A 14,303-nucleotide genomic window follows, 5' to 3' on the forward strand; every position below is an offset into this window, starting at 1 on the left:
ACTAACTTTTATGTAGGTCAGCAAGGTACATGAAAAGGAAAATAAATAAGTACACAGGGGAAGGAATCACTCCTTTCTATATAATTCCTTGGGTGGGAGTATAATGTGAGTGGATAAAGGCAATACGCCTTCAGTGTAATTATAACTCTGTGTGGCTGAAGTGCATACATCAGTACCAGCCTATTTGGACAAAACTAAGCTATAATTACTGCAATACTTTGTTCACATAATTGCTTCCTTAAAAAAATGAGCATTAAAATACTCATTGGAAAATTAATAAAAATAATGATTAGATAAACTGAAGTGATTAGTTACCTCCTTAAATAGAAGAGGAATATTCTTTTTTTTATCAGTATTTTAAATTTTTTTTATTTTTATTTTTTACAAATAGTTTATTGTCAAATTAGTTTCCACATAACACTCAGTGCTCATCCCNAATGCCTTCTAATTCCATCCATGTAGCTGCAAGTGGCAAGATTGCATTCTTTTTGATTGCTGAATAATACTCCATTGTGTGTGTATATATATACCACATCTTCTTTATCCATTGATGGACATTTGGGCTCTTTCCATTCTTTGGTTATTGTTGATAGCACTGCTATAAACATTGGGGTGCATGTGCCCCTTTGAAACAGCATACCTGTGTCCCTTGGATAAATACCTAGTAGTGTAATTGCTGGGTTGTAGGGTAGTTCTATTTTTAGTTTTTTGAGGAACCTCCATACTGTGTTTTCCAGAATGGCTGCACCAGTTTGCATTCCCACCAGCAGTGCAAAAGAGATCCTCTTTCTCCACATCCTTGTCCACATCTGTTGTTGCCTGAGTGGTTAATGTTGGCCATTCTGACAGGTGTGAGGTGGTATCTCATTGTGGTTTTGATTTGTATTTCCCTGATGATGAGTGATGTTGAGCATCTTTTCATGTGTTGGTTGGCTATCTGGGTGTCTTCTTTGGAGAAGTGTCTATTCATGTCTTTTGCCCATTTCTTCACTGAATTATTTGTTTTTTAGGTGTTGAGTTTGATAAGTTCTCTATAGATTTTGGATATTAACCCTTTATCTGATATGTCATTTGCAAATATCTTCTCCCATTCTGTCAGTTGCCTTTTACTTTTGCTGATTAATTTTTATTTATTTTTGAGACAGAGAGAGAGAGAGAGAAAACAAGTCGGGGAGGGGCAGAGAGAGAGGGAGACAGAATCAGAAGTGGACTCCAGGCTCTGAGCTGTCAGGGCAAGCCCAATGTGGGACTTGAACTCCTGAACTATGAGATCACGACCTGAACAAAAGTTGGATGCTTAACCTACTGAGCCACCCAGGCACCCCAAAAAGCTTATATTCTTTTTAAGGCTCAGTGAACATACTGCTAGATATGAAATAGATTGTAGAAATATCAAAATGAATGAAAAACTTTCACATTTCATTTAGGTATGAAATTAAATAAACCATACTGTGACTGAACTATTCAAAGTAGATAAAAACTAGTTTGTCATATGTACTTAAACTCATAAAATATTTAATGTTTTAATTACCCAAAGGTAGAAACCATTTATTTTCTTTCACCTATGATGACGATTATTTTCATTTTTGGTCCACCTTTCTTTCATAAGGATTTAATGACTGTAAACAGTATGACTGACTTACAAATTAATGTATGGTTTTCAGTATCTTAGAATTTGAAAGTCATTAAAGAGGAATCTACTTTAAAAGTGCATACTTAGAGGGACTCCTGGTTGGCTCAATCTGTTAACCTTCAGACTCTTCATCTCAGCTAGGTCTTGATCTCAGGGTTGTGAGTTCAAGCCCTGTACTGTAAAAAAAAAAAAAAAAAAGTCTGTACTTTGTTATATGACCAGATACCAGAGTACCCACAATTACCATAATTGTCTGATGTTTGCCTATACAAAAAATGATCTACTCTTCTTAACAATGTGATCTCCCCTATTTCAAATTTTTGTAATTCTTACATTTTGCAGAATGAAACTCATTATTGTGTTTATACTGAGATGTATCAATTCCCAATTCATGTATTTTATGTATGATCCTTGGAAGGATCCTCATCTTATGCTTTCACATAGCGATAAGTACACAAGAGACAACAAAATTTTACTAAGTTGAAAACTACAATTGTGAATTTTGAACTGGTTCTTTAAAAAAAAGTGAAAGGGTCCCTGGGTGGCTTAATTGGTTATGCATCAAACTCTTGATTTCAGTTCAGGTCATGATCTCGCAGTTCATGAGATCAAGTCCCTCATCAGGCACTGCACTGATGGTGACAGAGCCTGCTTGGGATTCCCTCTCTCTCTCTCTGCCTCTCTCTCAAAATAAATAGCTTAAAAATTGTCAGAAGATTAGGTAAGTTTATGAATATCTACATGGAGAGGGTTTTTCCGCATTCTCTGAGTGTATGGCTAAAAATTCTCTATTTTGACAGTTTCTCAGCAGAGACTTTCTCAAATAGAGATCTCAATACCGTATTTGTTAAAATAAAGTTTCAACAAGGTATCAAGAGAAAACTCCTCAAAAAACATAAACTTACATTTTTTAAAAACAAGAAAATATCTTAAGGGAAATATCCCTTGACTGTCATGTGAAACAGTGTTTTCAACACTTGATGGTGAGGACCCGAAAGTATTGTCCAACAAAACAGTATCAGTCCTTTTCATTATGTCAGTATACAAAGGAGAGTTTTGTCTTGTTTTAACACTTTAGTTTATTGAATATATTTGTTATACTTTTAAACAATAACTTTTGTCATTTCAGATTCTCCCATTATGATCTTAGAACCTAGTCTCTCTAGCAGATAAAGCCTATATAGGTTGATGGTTCAATCAGATTCATTTTGGTTTTTGCAAAACTCTGACTCATGATTTCAGCTCAGGTCATGATCTAATGGTTTGTGAGCTGACAATACAGAGCCTGCTTGGGATTCTCTCTCTCTCCCTCTCTCTCTCTCTGCCCCTCCCTGACTTGCTCACTCTCTCTCCTAAAAATAAAAAAATAAAAATAAAAAAAAAAGAACTGCTAAAAAACAGACTGAGTCTTCAAGGGGTAATCCTTTAAGCACCACTGAATCCCTGTAACTAGAAAGATCAGTCATCCCTTCCATAGGACATTCATTGCAAGGAAATATCTTTTCTCTGATAGTTCCCCTGTTCCCAATTAACTTAAAACAGAGTACAGAGGACCCGTAGGATCCAGCTGGTTACAGAGAGGTATGAAACGATAGAGTCATGGGATGCCAAAAACAATCTTTAAAAAACTATTGAATCAGAGGTTCTTTGGTTACAAGCCAAAAAAGGAAGCTATCCAAATTAACTCAAGTAAAAAGGGGGTGATTAGAAGTCCCAGAGGGGAATCTCATGGTTCCCAACGCAAATATAGAAATGGTCCAAGTTGGGGCGCCTGGGTGGCTTAGTCGGTTAAGCGTCCGACTTTCGCTTAGGTCATGATCTCGCAGTTCGTGGGTTCGAGCCCCGCGTCGGGCTCTGTGCTGACTGCCAGCCCAGAGCCTGGAGCCTGTTTCAGTCTGTGACTCCCTCTCTCTCTGGCCCTCCCCTGCTCACGCTGTCTCTCTCCCTCTCTCCTAGAAATAAATAAAACATTAAAAAATTAAAAAAAAAAGAAATGGTCCAAGTTGTCAGACCATTATTTCTCCATCTTTCTCTAGAGCTATAAGGTTTCTGCTTCCTTTGGCACATCCAGATTAAGGCTTATCTCTGAAGGCAGATTTCTCAGCTTATTTGCATGCATACAGCAAAAACTGGTTGCCACTCCTGAGCCTACTTGACCTTATAGCCCTGGTGTCCTCCACGGCGTTACTGCCTCAATGTCTAGGTCTCTGGGTTCACATAAACAAGCCAGAGAACCTGATTGGATAGGTGTTCTCCCCTTGTCCAGTCAGCTGTAGCTCAGGAGACAAGGCCTAATGGAAGTATTGCTACCCCTTCCAAGGACTGAGGGTAGGACAGATTCTATGAGATGGGGACGTGACTGGGGGTGAAACAATTAGTATCTGAAGTTAGCAGATACCAGCTAGGTTGAAATTGGACTTTGTCAGCTTTTTGTTTCTTAAGTCTCTTTCAAGTTGGGAGTTCAGGCTATGGATGGCAGAAATGTCAAATAGTATCATCATATTCTTCTTATTACAAAACAAGGTTTTGGGTACATGGCAGATATAGTTGGGTCCATTAGGGTTGCCTGGTTGGCTCAGTCATTTGGGCATCTGACTCTTGATTTTGGCTCAGAGCCACAGAATTGAGCCCTACCTCGGGCTCCATGCTGAGCAGAGAGCCTGCTTAGGATTCTCTCTCTCCCTCTCTCTGCCCCTCCACTCCCTCATAAAACAAACACAAAAACAAAAACAAAAAATAAATAAGAAATAAGAATGGGAAGACGGAGCACCTGGTTGGTTCAGTCTGTAGAGCATGCAACTCTTGATCTCCAAGTTGTGAGTTCGAGCCCCATGTTGGGCATGGATATTACTTAAAGCTAAAATCTTAAAAAAGGGGCAGAGGGCCGGTGTACTAAAGGTTCTTGGTTCCCAACCACCTCTCTAGCTTCCAGAATGAGTGGAAGCTTTGAGTGACCCACTAAAACCTGTTTCCAGGTCCCAGAACAGCTTTTGTTCTTCAGCTCCAAATAAACATATCCTAAAAGAGATAACATATTTATAGTGATAGTTATTGCTCCAATCATCCAATTGTTCTAGTCACCATCTTTCTCAGACAAGGAGAGTAGAAAACAATAAACCATGGAGAGAACTTAAACATGCCGTTAATACTTTGTTCCAGTGCTTTCATTGTGATACCATTCTGTGTATAAAAACAGAAAAATCACATTTTATTTCTGATGTGTAATAGTTTGTAGACATCACTTGCTTCTATTTTCAATAGGTTATAGTAAGTTCCTTTTTATAATTTTCTTTTACTAAATGCCTTACATTAAACATGATATATTCAGTTTAGCATCATGCCTATTAAGTAACCTAGGTACTAATACACAGCACAGTGGCTATAGTTAATACCATATTACATATATGAAAGTTGCTAAAAGAGTAAATCTTAAAAGTCCTTATCGTAAGAAAAATTCAAAAAATATTTTTTGTAACTATGTATGGTGAGAAGTTGTAACTAGATCTGTGGTGATCATTTTGCAACGTGTACAAATATTGTAAATCATTGTTGTACACTTTAAACTAATATATATGTCAATTTTACCTCAATTTAAAAATAATTAACCAAAAACTAAAGAAAGAAATCTAGATATTGCCTAAAACTTGCATAGAGTATAAAGTTCTTCATTAAAAATACTTTTTCCAAGGGCTCCTGAGTGGCTCAGTCAATTAAGTATCCGACTTGGGCTTAGGACATGGTCTCAGTACGTGGTTTCATGGCTCATGAGTTTGAGCCTCGCGTCAAGCTCTGTGCTGACAGCCTGGAGCCTGGATCCCACTTTAAGTTCTGGGACTCCCCGTCTTGCTATCCCTCCCCTGCTCATGCTCTGTCTCTTTCAAAAATAAATAAACATTTAAAAAAAATCCTTTTTCCAGAAGTGCCTGGATGGCTCAGTCAGTTAAGCATCCAACTATTGATTTCAGCTCAGGTAATGATCCCAGCATCCTGAGATTGAGTCCTGTGTGGAGCAAGCCCTATGTTGTGCTGAGCACGGAGCCTACTTGGGATTCTCTCCCCCTCTCTCTGCCCTTCTCACACTCTCTCTCTGTTGAAACAAATAAACTTAAAAAATACCTTTCCCTCCAAAATTTGAAGTTGTTTCTCCATTGTCTTTAAGCTTCCAATGTTGCTGTTGAAAAGTCCACTGATTTCTGGTAATTTATCCTTTGATTGTGACCTTTTTGTTTCTCTATGGGAGCTTTAAAAACCTTTTTATTTTTTATTTTTATCTTTTTATTTTGAGAGAGAGAGAGGGAGAGCACGAGTGGGAACGAGGGGCTGAGGAAGAGAGAGAGAATCCTAAACAGCCTAGGCTCAGAGCAGAGCTGGACACAGGGCTCAGTCCCACAACCCTGGGATCATGACCTGAGCCGAAATCAGGAGTCAGAAGTTTAACTGACTGAGCCACTCAGGTGCCCCTAAAAATCCTTATTCAAAGTATCCTGAAATTTCACAAATATGTGCCTAGGTTTGGGTCTTCTTTTTTTTTTTTTTCATTCATTGTGTGAGGCACCAGGAGAGCACTTTCAGTCAAAAAAAAAAAAAAATCATGGTTCTGAAATGTTTTAAATTATATTGCAGTATATTGTTTCTTTGATTTTTACTTCCTCTCTTCTTTCTTTCTTTATTATTTGGGTAGGAGGACTCTTGGACAGATCAACTACTTTTCCTATCTTTTCTCTCCTATCTTTCATCTCTAGCTTGTCCTACTTTTTCAGAGATTTCTTCAAATTTATCTCCCACCTTTTTTTAATGTCAGCTGTCTTATTTTTAATTTTCAAGCACTCTCTTGTCCTTTAAACATTTCTTGTTTATGTAGTATTTTGTTTTTGTCTGTTTTGTTTTGTTTTTGTGGATAGAGCAATTTCTCTTATCCCCATGGTGTATAATTATGGTCTTTTTCTCTTGGAAGTTTACTTCTACAGCCTACATTATTTCTGTTTCTTCTGGTTTCCTTTCTTTCCTATTTACATTGATGTCTCTTTAAACGTTGAAGACTCTCTTCAAATATCTGATACTTGGCTGTAAGTATTTAAGCACTCCAAAAAGATTCTAAGCTCTTGGCTCCTGAACTTGTAGACTTCACCACAGAAAGACCAAGTTGAGGTTTTTTCCTCTTGAAATGAGCCTCAAAAGTGAGCTGTTGATAGAGACCTTTGATTTAGATCTATTCAGCTTCTACAGAGGAGAAGCCTCCAAATTCTGAGAAATCTTGATTTGCTTTTTGAAATTAGATGTTTAACTTAAGAGAGGCAGCGACTAGGGCTAATTTTCCCATAGAACTTAAAATTAAATAGTCAAAAGAACTCACTTCCCATTATACTTGACTTAAGAATTTACTGTGAGCAATAGACACAATAACTGAATTTCTGTGAATATTTACCCTCAGTGAATGTGGGCTTTTCAAATTTATTTCTTTTTTGTTTATTTATTTACTTTGAGAGAGGGAGAAAATGAGAGAGAGATAGAGACAGAGAGAGAGAGAGAGAGACAGCATGAGTGGGAGGAGAAGATCAGAGAGAGAATCCCAAGCAGGCTCTGCACTGTCAGTGCAGGGGCTGGGACTCACAAACCTGTGAGATCATGACCTGAGCCAAAATCCAGAGTCAATAACTTAACTGATTGACCCGCGCAGGTACCCCTGGGCTTTTTAATTTTAATATGACAGATTTTTTTGAGATAGAGTGGCTGGTGGGACCCAAAACATTAAAAATTTCTAAACCTTTATGTGTAGTGGCATAAAAGCACTAGGGAAGAGTTGGAGGGCTGGGGCTTTAAGCCACAGCTATAAAAAGTCGTTAGAAGCTACAGTCCAGAAATAACAATCCTGTGAACTCTGGAACCAGTACCTTACACCCAGCAAGGAGGGCCCTGCCTTGGACCCCGCATGCCACAAACACACCCCAGAAACCACTTAATAAAATAACATACGGGTACCTCTGTCACTTGAAATCTAGAGCACATCGTTGGCATAGTGTGGCTCATAAACGTAAACATCCACTCCTGGAAATAACACCAATCAGACCCCAGGGAGATACTTTTCCACATGTCTTGCCTTATGTTCACAATGCAAAAGCCAACTGAAAACAAATGTCATTAAGGTTTATGGTTCATGGTGCTGTTGACATAGAAGAAAGACTTTGCTTTGGAATGTGGGGAGGATTTGGATAGCAGAAATGGATAAGAGAAAAGACAAAGTAATTGTCAAATTCTTCCTCTTATTGCAAATGCAATGGCTTTGGACCTCATGAAGTATCTTTCCCTGGTGCCAAGTGTCCATTTTCTTGTTTATCTCAGGACATTGAAGATACTCACAAATGAGAGTGAAAATTCAAACAGTTGAATATGGTGGCTGAGGAACATTTTGCTATACCAAACGCTTTTATATTATTGTTAAATTTATTTAACAAAAAGCTATACAAAGTGGAAAGAAACAAAAAGGTCACAGTCAAAGGATAAATTACCAGAAATCAGTGGACTTTTCAACAGCAACATCGGAAGCTTAAAGACAATGGAGAAACACCTTCAAATTTTGGAGGAAAAAGTATTTTTAATGTTTATTTGTTTCAACAGAGAGAGAGGTAGGTATAGACATAACATACATGAAGTGTGATACAGACCCTTTACATAAGTAGCAAAATGGTACATGTTATGTGAGATTGCAAATAGTTTAATTTTCATAAGAATATTTAATGTTTCATAAATTTGTAAAAATTAATCTTAAAAACTTATCTGTATAATTATAAATTTGGGAACTGTTAGTATAATTCATATATTTAGTATAATTCATATACATATTGTCTTTAATTTTAACAAATAATTATACATTTTGGAAAAAATAGCTTTTGAAGTATCTGAAAAAAATTTTGGGGCGCCTGGGTGGCTTAGTTGGTTAAGTGTCCGACTTTCGCTTAGGTCATGATCTCGCGGTTCGTGGGTTCAAGCCCCGCGTCGGGCTCTGTGCTGACTGCCAGCTCAGAGCCTGGAGCGTATTTCAGAGTCTGTGTCTCCCTCTCTCTCTGACCCTCCCCTGCTCACGCTGTCTCTCTCTCTCTCTCCTAGAAATAAAAAAATAAAATAAAATAAAATGAAGTATCTGAAAAAAATTTTAATTTGTGATTTTTTTCACATTTAATTTATATTTCATGCACGTTCAAAACACTTTTCTAATTGTTTAGATGACAAGTAAGTACAAGTTGAGATCATGACAGAAAACGAAAATACAAAAGTGGAGCTCAAAACCAGTAAAAAAATAAAAATAAAAACCTAAAAAGAAAAAGGGAATAAAAAACCCTTTGAAGAGGCTATCTGCTTAAATATTTGAAACCTGAAACAAGGTGTTTATGAACCACATGAAATTTGCAAACAAGACATTACAAATTCTTTGTTTACTGAATATTTAATTACTAATGAAAATAAGAAAATTATATTAGCATATTTTGTCCAGACAATGACCAATACATTGTGGGGTTTTTTTGTTTTTGTTTTTTGAAATTTTGAAATTTTTAAATGTTTATTTACTTTTGAGAGAGAGACAGAATGCAAGCAGGGGAGGGGCAAAGAGAGAGGGAGACACAGACTCTAAAGCAGACTCCAGGCTCTGAACTGTCAGCACAGAGCCCAATGTGGGGCTCGAACTCACAAACCATGAGATCATGACCTGAGCCAAAGTCAAACACTTAACCGACTGAGCCACGCAGGCACCCGCCAATACATTGTTTATAAATGGCTCTGTCCAATTCCATTAAGGTCATTGTCTGCCTTTTCTTGTCTTTAACTTTATATATGTTGTTAAATGTCTAATTCATCCTAGGAAACACGGTCACTAACTTTGTTATATCCTGAAATTCTTGTTCTCTCTTATTAGTCTCATTTTATGTTACTTGTCTTTCCCCCATGTCTGATAAATTGAAAATCAACATTTAAGAACATTAAGGGGGAATCATTTCAAATAGAACTGCATTTTCACTTTTGGCATATCTTCTCTTATTCACATTAGTCACACCAAAGAAGTCAAACAGCTTTTGGGACAGATTGTATCTGGGCACTTTTATTTCACAATTTAATGTAAAACACATCAGGTATGTCAAGGTTGTTCCTTCCCTCAGTGCCTGTTTCTCTATTTTGCAGTGATAATGCCACGTATGCCGTTCTACAGTTTGGAAACCATTTTTATCGCTTATAATCCCAAAGGAAGCCCCCAACAGCCCTGGGTCACGGAATTCACATTTACATTAGAGAAAACCATGTTTTCAACACCATGAAAGTGACAGATTTGTGACAACCAGTGGTACACTGGTAAATGTTTAACAAAAGACTCTTAGAAGGTATGCTAGACCCTGATCGTAGAGTCTACCAATTTCCTTGAAATAAATACTCCCACTATGGTCAGTTCAACCTATGTCAATTGGCTCCTTAAAGTCCTGAAAACTTAACAAATGGCTCTTGCAAACAGGAAGAAGTGAGCTCCAGCACATCACCCAGACACTTTCAATTCAGTCCAAAGGTATATGAGAACCTACATATGTGCCTTATTTTGAGATTGGGATATCAAAATAAAAGATATGGATGTGCCAATTTAGTTGGCATATTAAACCAACAATGAAGCTATTAAATGATACAGTATGTAGTCTTAATTATAAATGTTTTTGTAGTTTCCAGAGAGTAGCGAGTGTGACGATGGTGGGTTCTAAACTCAGTGATCCCTGACTCCCAGCATTCACACCCTACGGCATCCACTCCTTTTCAGTGGGGGTAGAACTTGTGACTTTATTCTAATTTTCTTAACCAGTGGCATATGACAATGGTGTAAAGCTGACGGAATGTCACTCTGCAATTGCTGTATTACACTGTAACTTACGGCTCACGAGCAGGGCTCTGTTTCTGAGTTTGATGAAGCAAGCTATTATGTTCTGAGCTATGGAGAGGTCCACATGGCAAGGAACTGAGGCCCTCAGTCCAACAGCTTGTCCAGAACTGAATTCTCCCAACAACCTTGAGAACATGGAAACAGCTCTTTTCCTAGTTAAACCTTCAGATGAGACTGCAGCGCAGGCCAATAGCTTGATTGTGGCCTTGTGTGCGACCTCACACAGAAAACTTAGCTAAGCCATGTGCAAACTCCTGACCCACACAAATAGTGAGATAATAAGTGTGTGCTGTTTTAAGCAACCAAGTTTGTGTAATTTGTTACACACCAAGAGAAGACTAATGCAGTCAGTGTGTGCTAGAGTACTGTCCTAGAGAATGTTATGTGGAATTATAGCTCGTATTGAAAATTGAATAAGATTTTTATAGTGCAAAGAATTGAATGCAAGGCTTTGAGGAAATGTTGGGAGATAAGGCTAGTTTGAAAGAGCAGGATTTATTAGAAGGGCACTTAAAAATTCATGTATTCAATTAATACTGATTTGATATACTATGCCAAATACTTTTTGGGAGCAATACTATCCAGTTTTGAGCAAAGACGAACAGGCTGTTACATGGCTTAAAATCTGAGGGTGAGAGACATCTGGCAGTCAACAAATAAGTATATCAAGAGAATAAGAATGATGCAGAGAATTAGGGACCCCTGGGTGGCTCAATCGGTTAAGCATCCAACTCTTGATTTTGGCTGGGGTCATGATCTCATGGTTCATGGGTTTGAGCCCCATGTTGGGCTCTGTGCAGACAGCCTGGAGCCTGCTTGGGATTCTCTCTCCTTCTCTCTCTCTGCCCCTCCCCTGCTTGTTCTCTCTCTCTCTCAAAAATAAATAACAAGAAAAAAGAATTTTGCAGAGAATTAAAGCAGAATGGTGTGTTAGGGAGTGACTACTTGGCTACTATAGATTGGAAAGTAAGGAAAGGTATGGCAGGCCTGTAGTATGTCCTTCACACGCATTCTCTCCCTCCTTCCTCTTAAGTCAGAGAATCCCCCAAGTTTTGACCAGGCAACTAGTTACCCAAGTAGGAATCATACTTTCCAGCCTCTCTTGCAGCTAGGTATAAACACATGCCTGAGTAGAAGTGATAAAGCAATTTCCAGGTCTCATTTTCATATGAAAATTGTTTCTCTGCACTCTCTTTTTTTCTTTTTCCAGGCTGGAACCTAGACATATGTGGACCAGCTTTAATCATGCGAATGAAGATTTCACTCCATGGTAAGAACAGGGTAGAAGGAACTGGGGTCCCTGAATGCTCTCCCAGAACAGAGCTGCCCACTCATCCTTTACCACCTACCCCTGGATGTTATGTGAGAGAGAAATAAACTTTAATTGTTTTTCAAGCTGGTGTATTTCAGAATCTCTGTTACAGTAATTTTAACCTATGCCCTACTACTACAGATGACCTCTCAGAGGTAGGGATGACATTTAAGCTAAGAGCTTAAATGAGAAGAATGAAAAAGCTATACAAAGTGGAGAGAAAGCATTTAAGACAAATGTAAAGGACCTAAAAAGAGGAGGTCAGTATGGCTAGGGCATAGGGAGATGAACTTGGAGAAGAATTAGAAACAGATCGTGTAGGGGTTTGAAGGCTAAGGTAAGGAATTTTGATTTTAAGTGTGAGGGGAAACCACTGGAGTTTTTTTAAAATATTAAGATAAGTGTCATAACTGGATTTATGGTTTTTTGCTTTTCTTTTTTTCCTCCTTCCCATTCCCTCTTCCCCCCCCCACCCTGGATTTATGGTTTAAAAAAAAAAATCACTCAGGCTGCTCTCCAGTAAATCATCTGAGGGAGCCAGATATGTTTTGGACATACTAAGTATAGCGAAATATTTAAAAAAGATTAACTGACCAACTTTGTTATTAATACAAAGGACTTTGAGCCTCAAGACAGTAATGATGCTTACGAAAAATAACATTTTACAAAGGACCAATCCAGTTGGTAGACACTATTTAAATTATCCTATGTCAAATTAACAAGGACTTACCTTGCCAAGATTCTTGGCACTTTTATATTAACTTAAATTGCATTAGGAAAAAGCATAATAGTAATTGAAAAGCAACTAATTATAAGCAATTATAAGTCAAATTATGTTTACACCACAATTAGTGTTTGAGGTGGTTTAGTAGACAGATTCTTCATTTCAATAAGCAACCATCAAATAACTGAATAGCTTGTAAAACACATAAATACTTCTTTTATCTTTATTCCAAGTATAACCACCACATTCACTTTGAATTGTTATTATAAAATAAGCAACATTTCTCTTTTGTCCCAATTCCCAGTTTGAGTTGGATGCTTTTTAAAACATGGCAAGTCTATGTACCTACCACACAACATAGCTTCTTTCAACAGTTTTCATGGAGAAATGTGAACAAATTCACGTTCTTTTAAGACGAGTACTACCCTGGAGGGAATCTAGAGTGCAAATTCAAACCACATCTTTTTCATCAAGTTTCTCACACTTACATGATCTCATTTCACTTTCCGTTGAGAGAAGTCTTTCTCTAAGGATGATAGGGAAAAGTCTTTTGTGTTGTAAATGGTGATGTTTTTAACAGGCTGGGTTTTTTCCTCCCATATTTGTGAGTGAAAGTCATAACTTTGTTACCCCAATTTTGCCACCTCGGGTTAAATTGTTTGACTACACCTTGACAACTATTTTACAGTTTACGTTATTCCTCATGTATTAAACACACGGTTCTTTATTTTCAAAAATTTTTAAAATTCATGGTTCTTTAAATGACCTCTGGTGATAGGGCAGAATCCCTGTTCTATTAATTTCCATGTTAATTCTTCTGAAGCATGTGAGATGATAGCACTGTAAACTTTGGAGGGACCCCCCTCCAAAAATTTTGGGGCCCCCTTTCAACTAGTTCACCAGTTTGAGAACATTTAAAAATATTATCAAAAAATTTCAGATTATATTTAATAAACCAGTTTCTAGAAATAGTTCTGCAAAATAAATTCCCACCAGTTGACCTAATCGAGCACGGAGTTGCTTCACGGCAGCCGTTGCGCTCGGCCAACTCCAAGGCTGGGCGAGCCATATGGCTGGAGGTAGGTAGAGCCCTGCAAGGCTGGGCGCCACGTTGCTTTTCCCTTTTTAAATAGGCAGACAACGCTTCGGGCTATTGTGTAAACGGATCGAGAACTGCTTTTCCTCGCACGCCAGCTAAGGCAGGAGCAGAATTAAAGCGCCTTCTAATCCGACCCTCGGCAACATGTGCGTCACGGACAAATACTGAGTTTTGATGCGTGGCTTCTTTCGTCTGGAGGAAACACATACTTTAGAGAATGGCCAAGTATCTCAGCAATCGCGGTGAACTGCACAGGATAAAGNCCAACCCTCAGGATCCACCCATGTTCTCTGCTAACCAGTTGTTTAACGCAGCGCGGCGCACCCTTTCCCCACTCCGTTCGCGTTCTCCCCACCCATTCTGCATTCGACCCCAGGCTCCTCGTCCCCAGCGGGACAACACAGCGCCGTCTCCCGCCCAAGGGACGGCGCGAACCCAAACCGCAGAGCGGCGGGTAGCTCTCCGCGCTCCTGGAAGGCGGGCCGCCAGCCAGCCGCAACTCGGCGGCTCCTGATTGACAGACAGGAGTTCCTATGAGCCTCGGGGGCGGGACTATGCGTCACTTCCTGGTCTTTCGGGGGAGACGGCGTATATAAATGCGGTGCTCACGCAGCGCTCTCGCTT

This window comes from Crocuta crocuta, unplaced genomic scaffold (genome assembly GCF_008692635.1).
Source record: "Crocuta crocuta isolate KB4526 unplaced genomic scaffold, BGI_CrCroc_1.0 scaffold147, whole genome shotgun sequence".
Taxonomy (NCBI): Eukaryota; Metazoa; Chordata; class Mammalia; order Carnivora; family Hyaenidae; genus Crocuta; species Crocuta crocuta.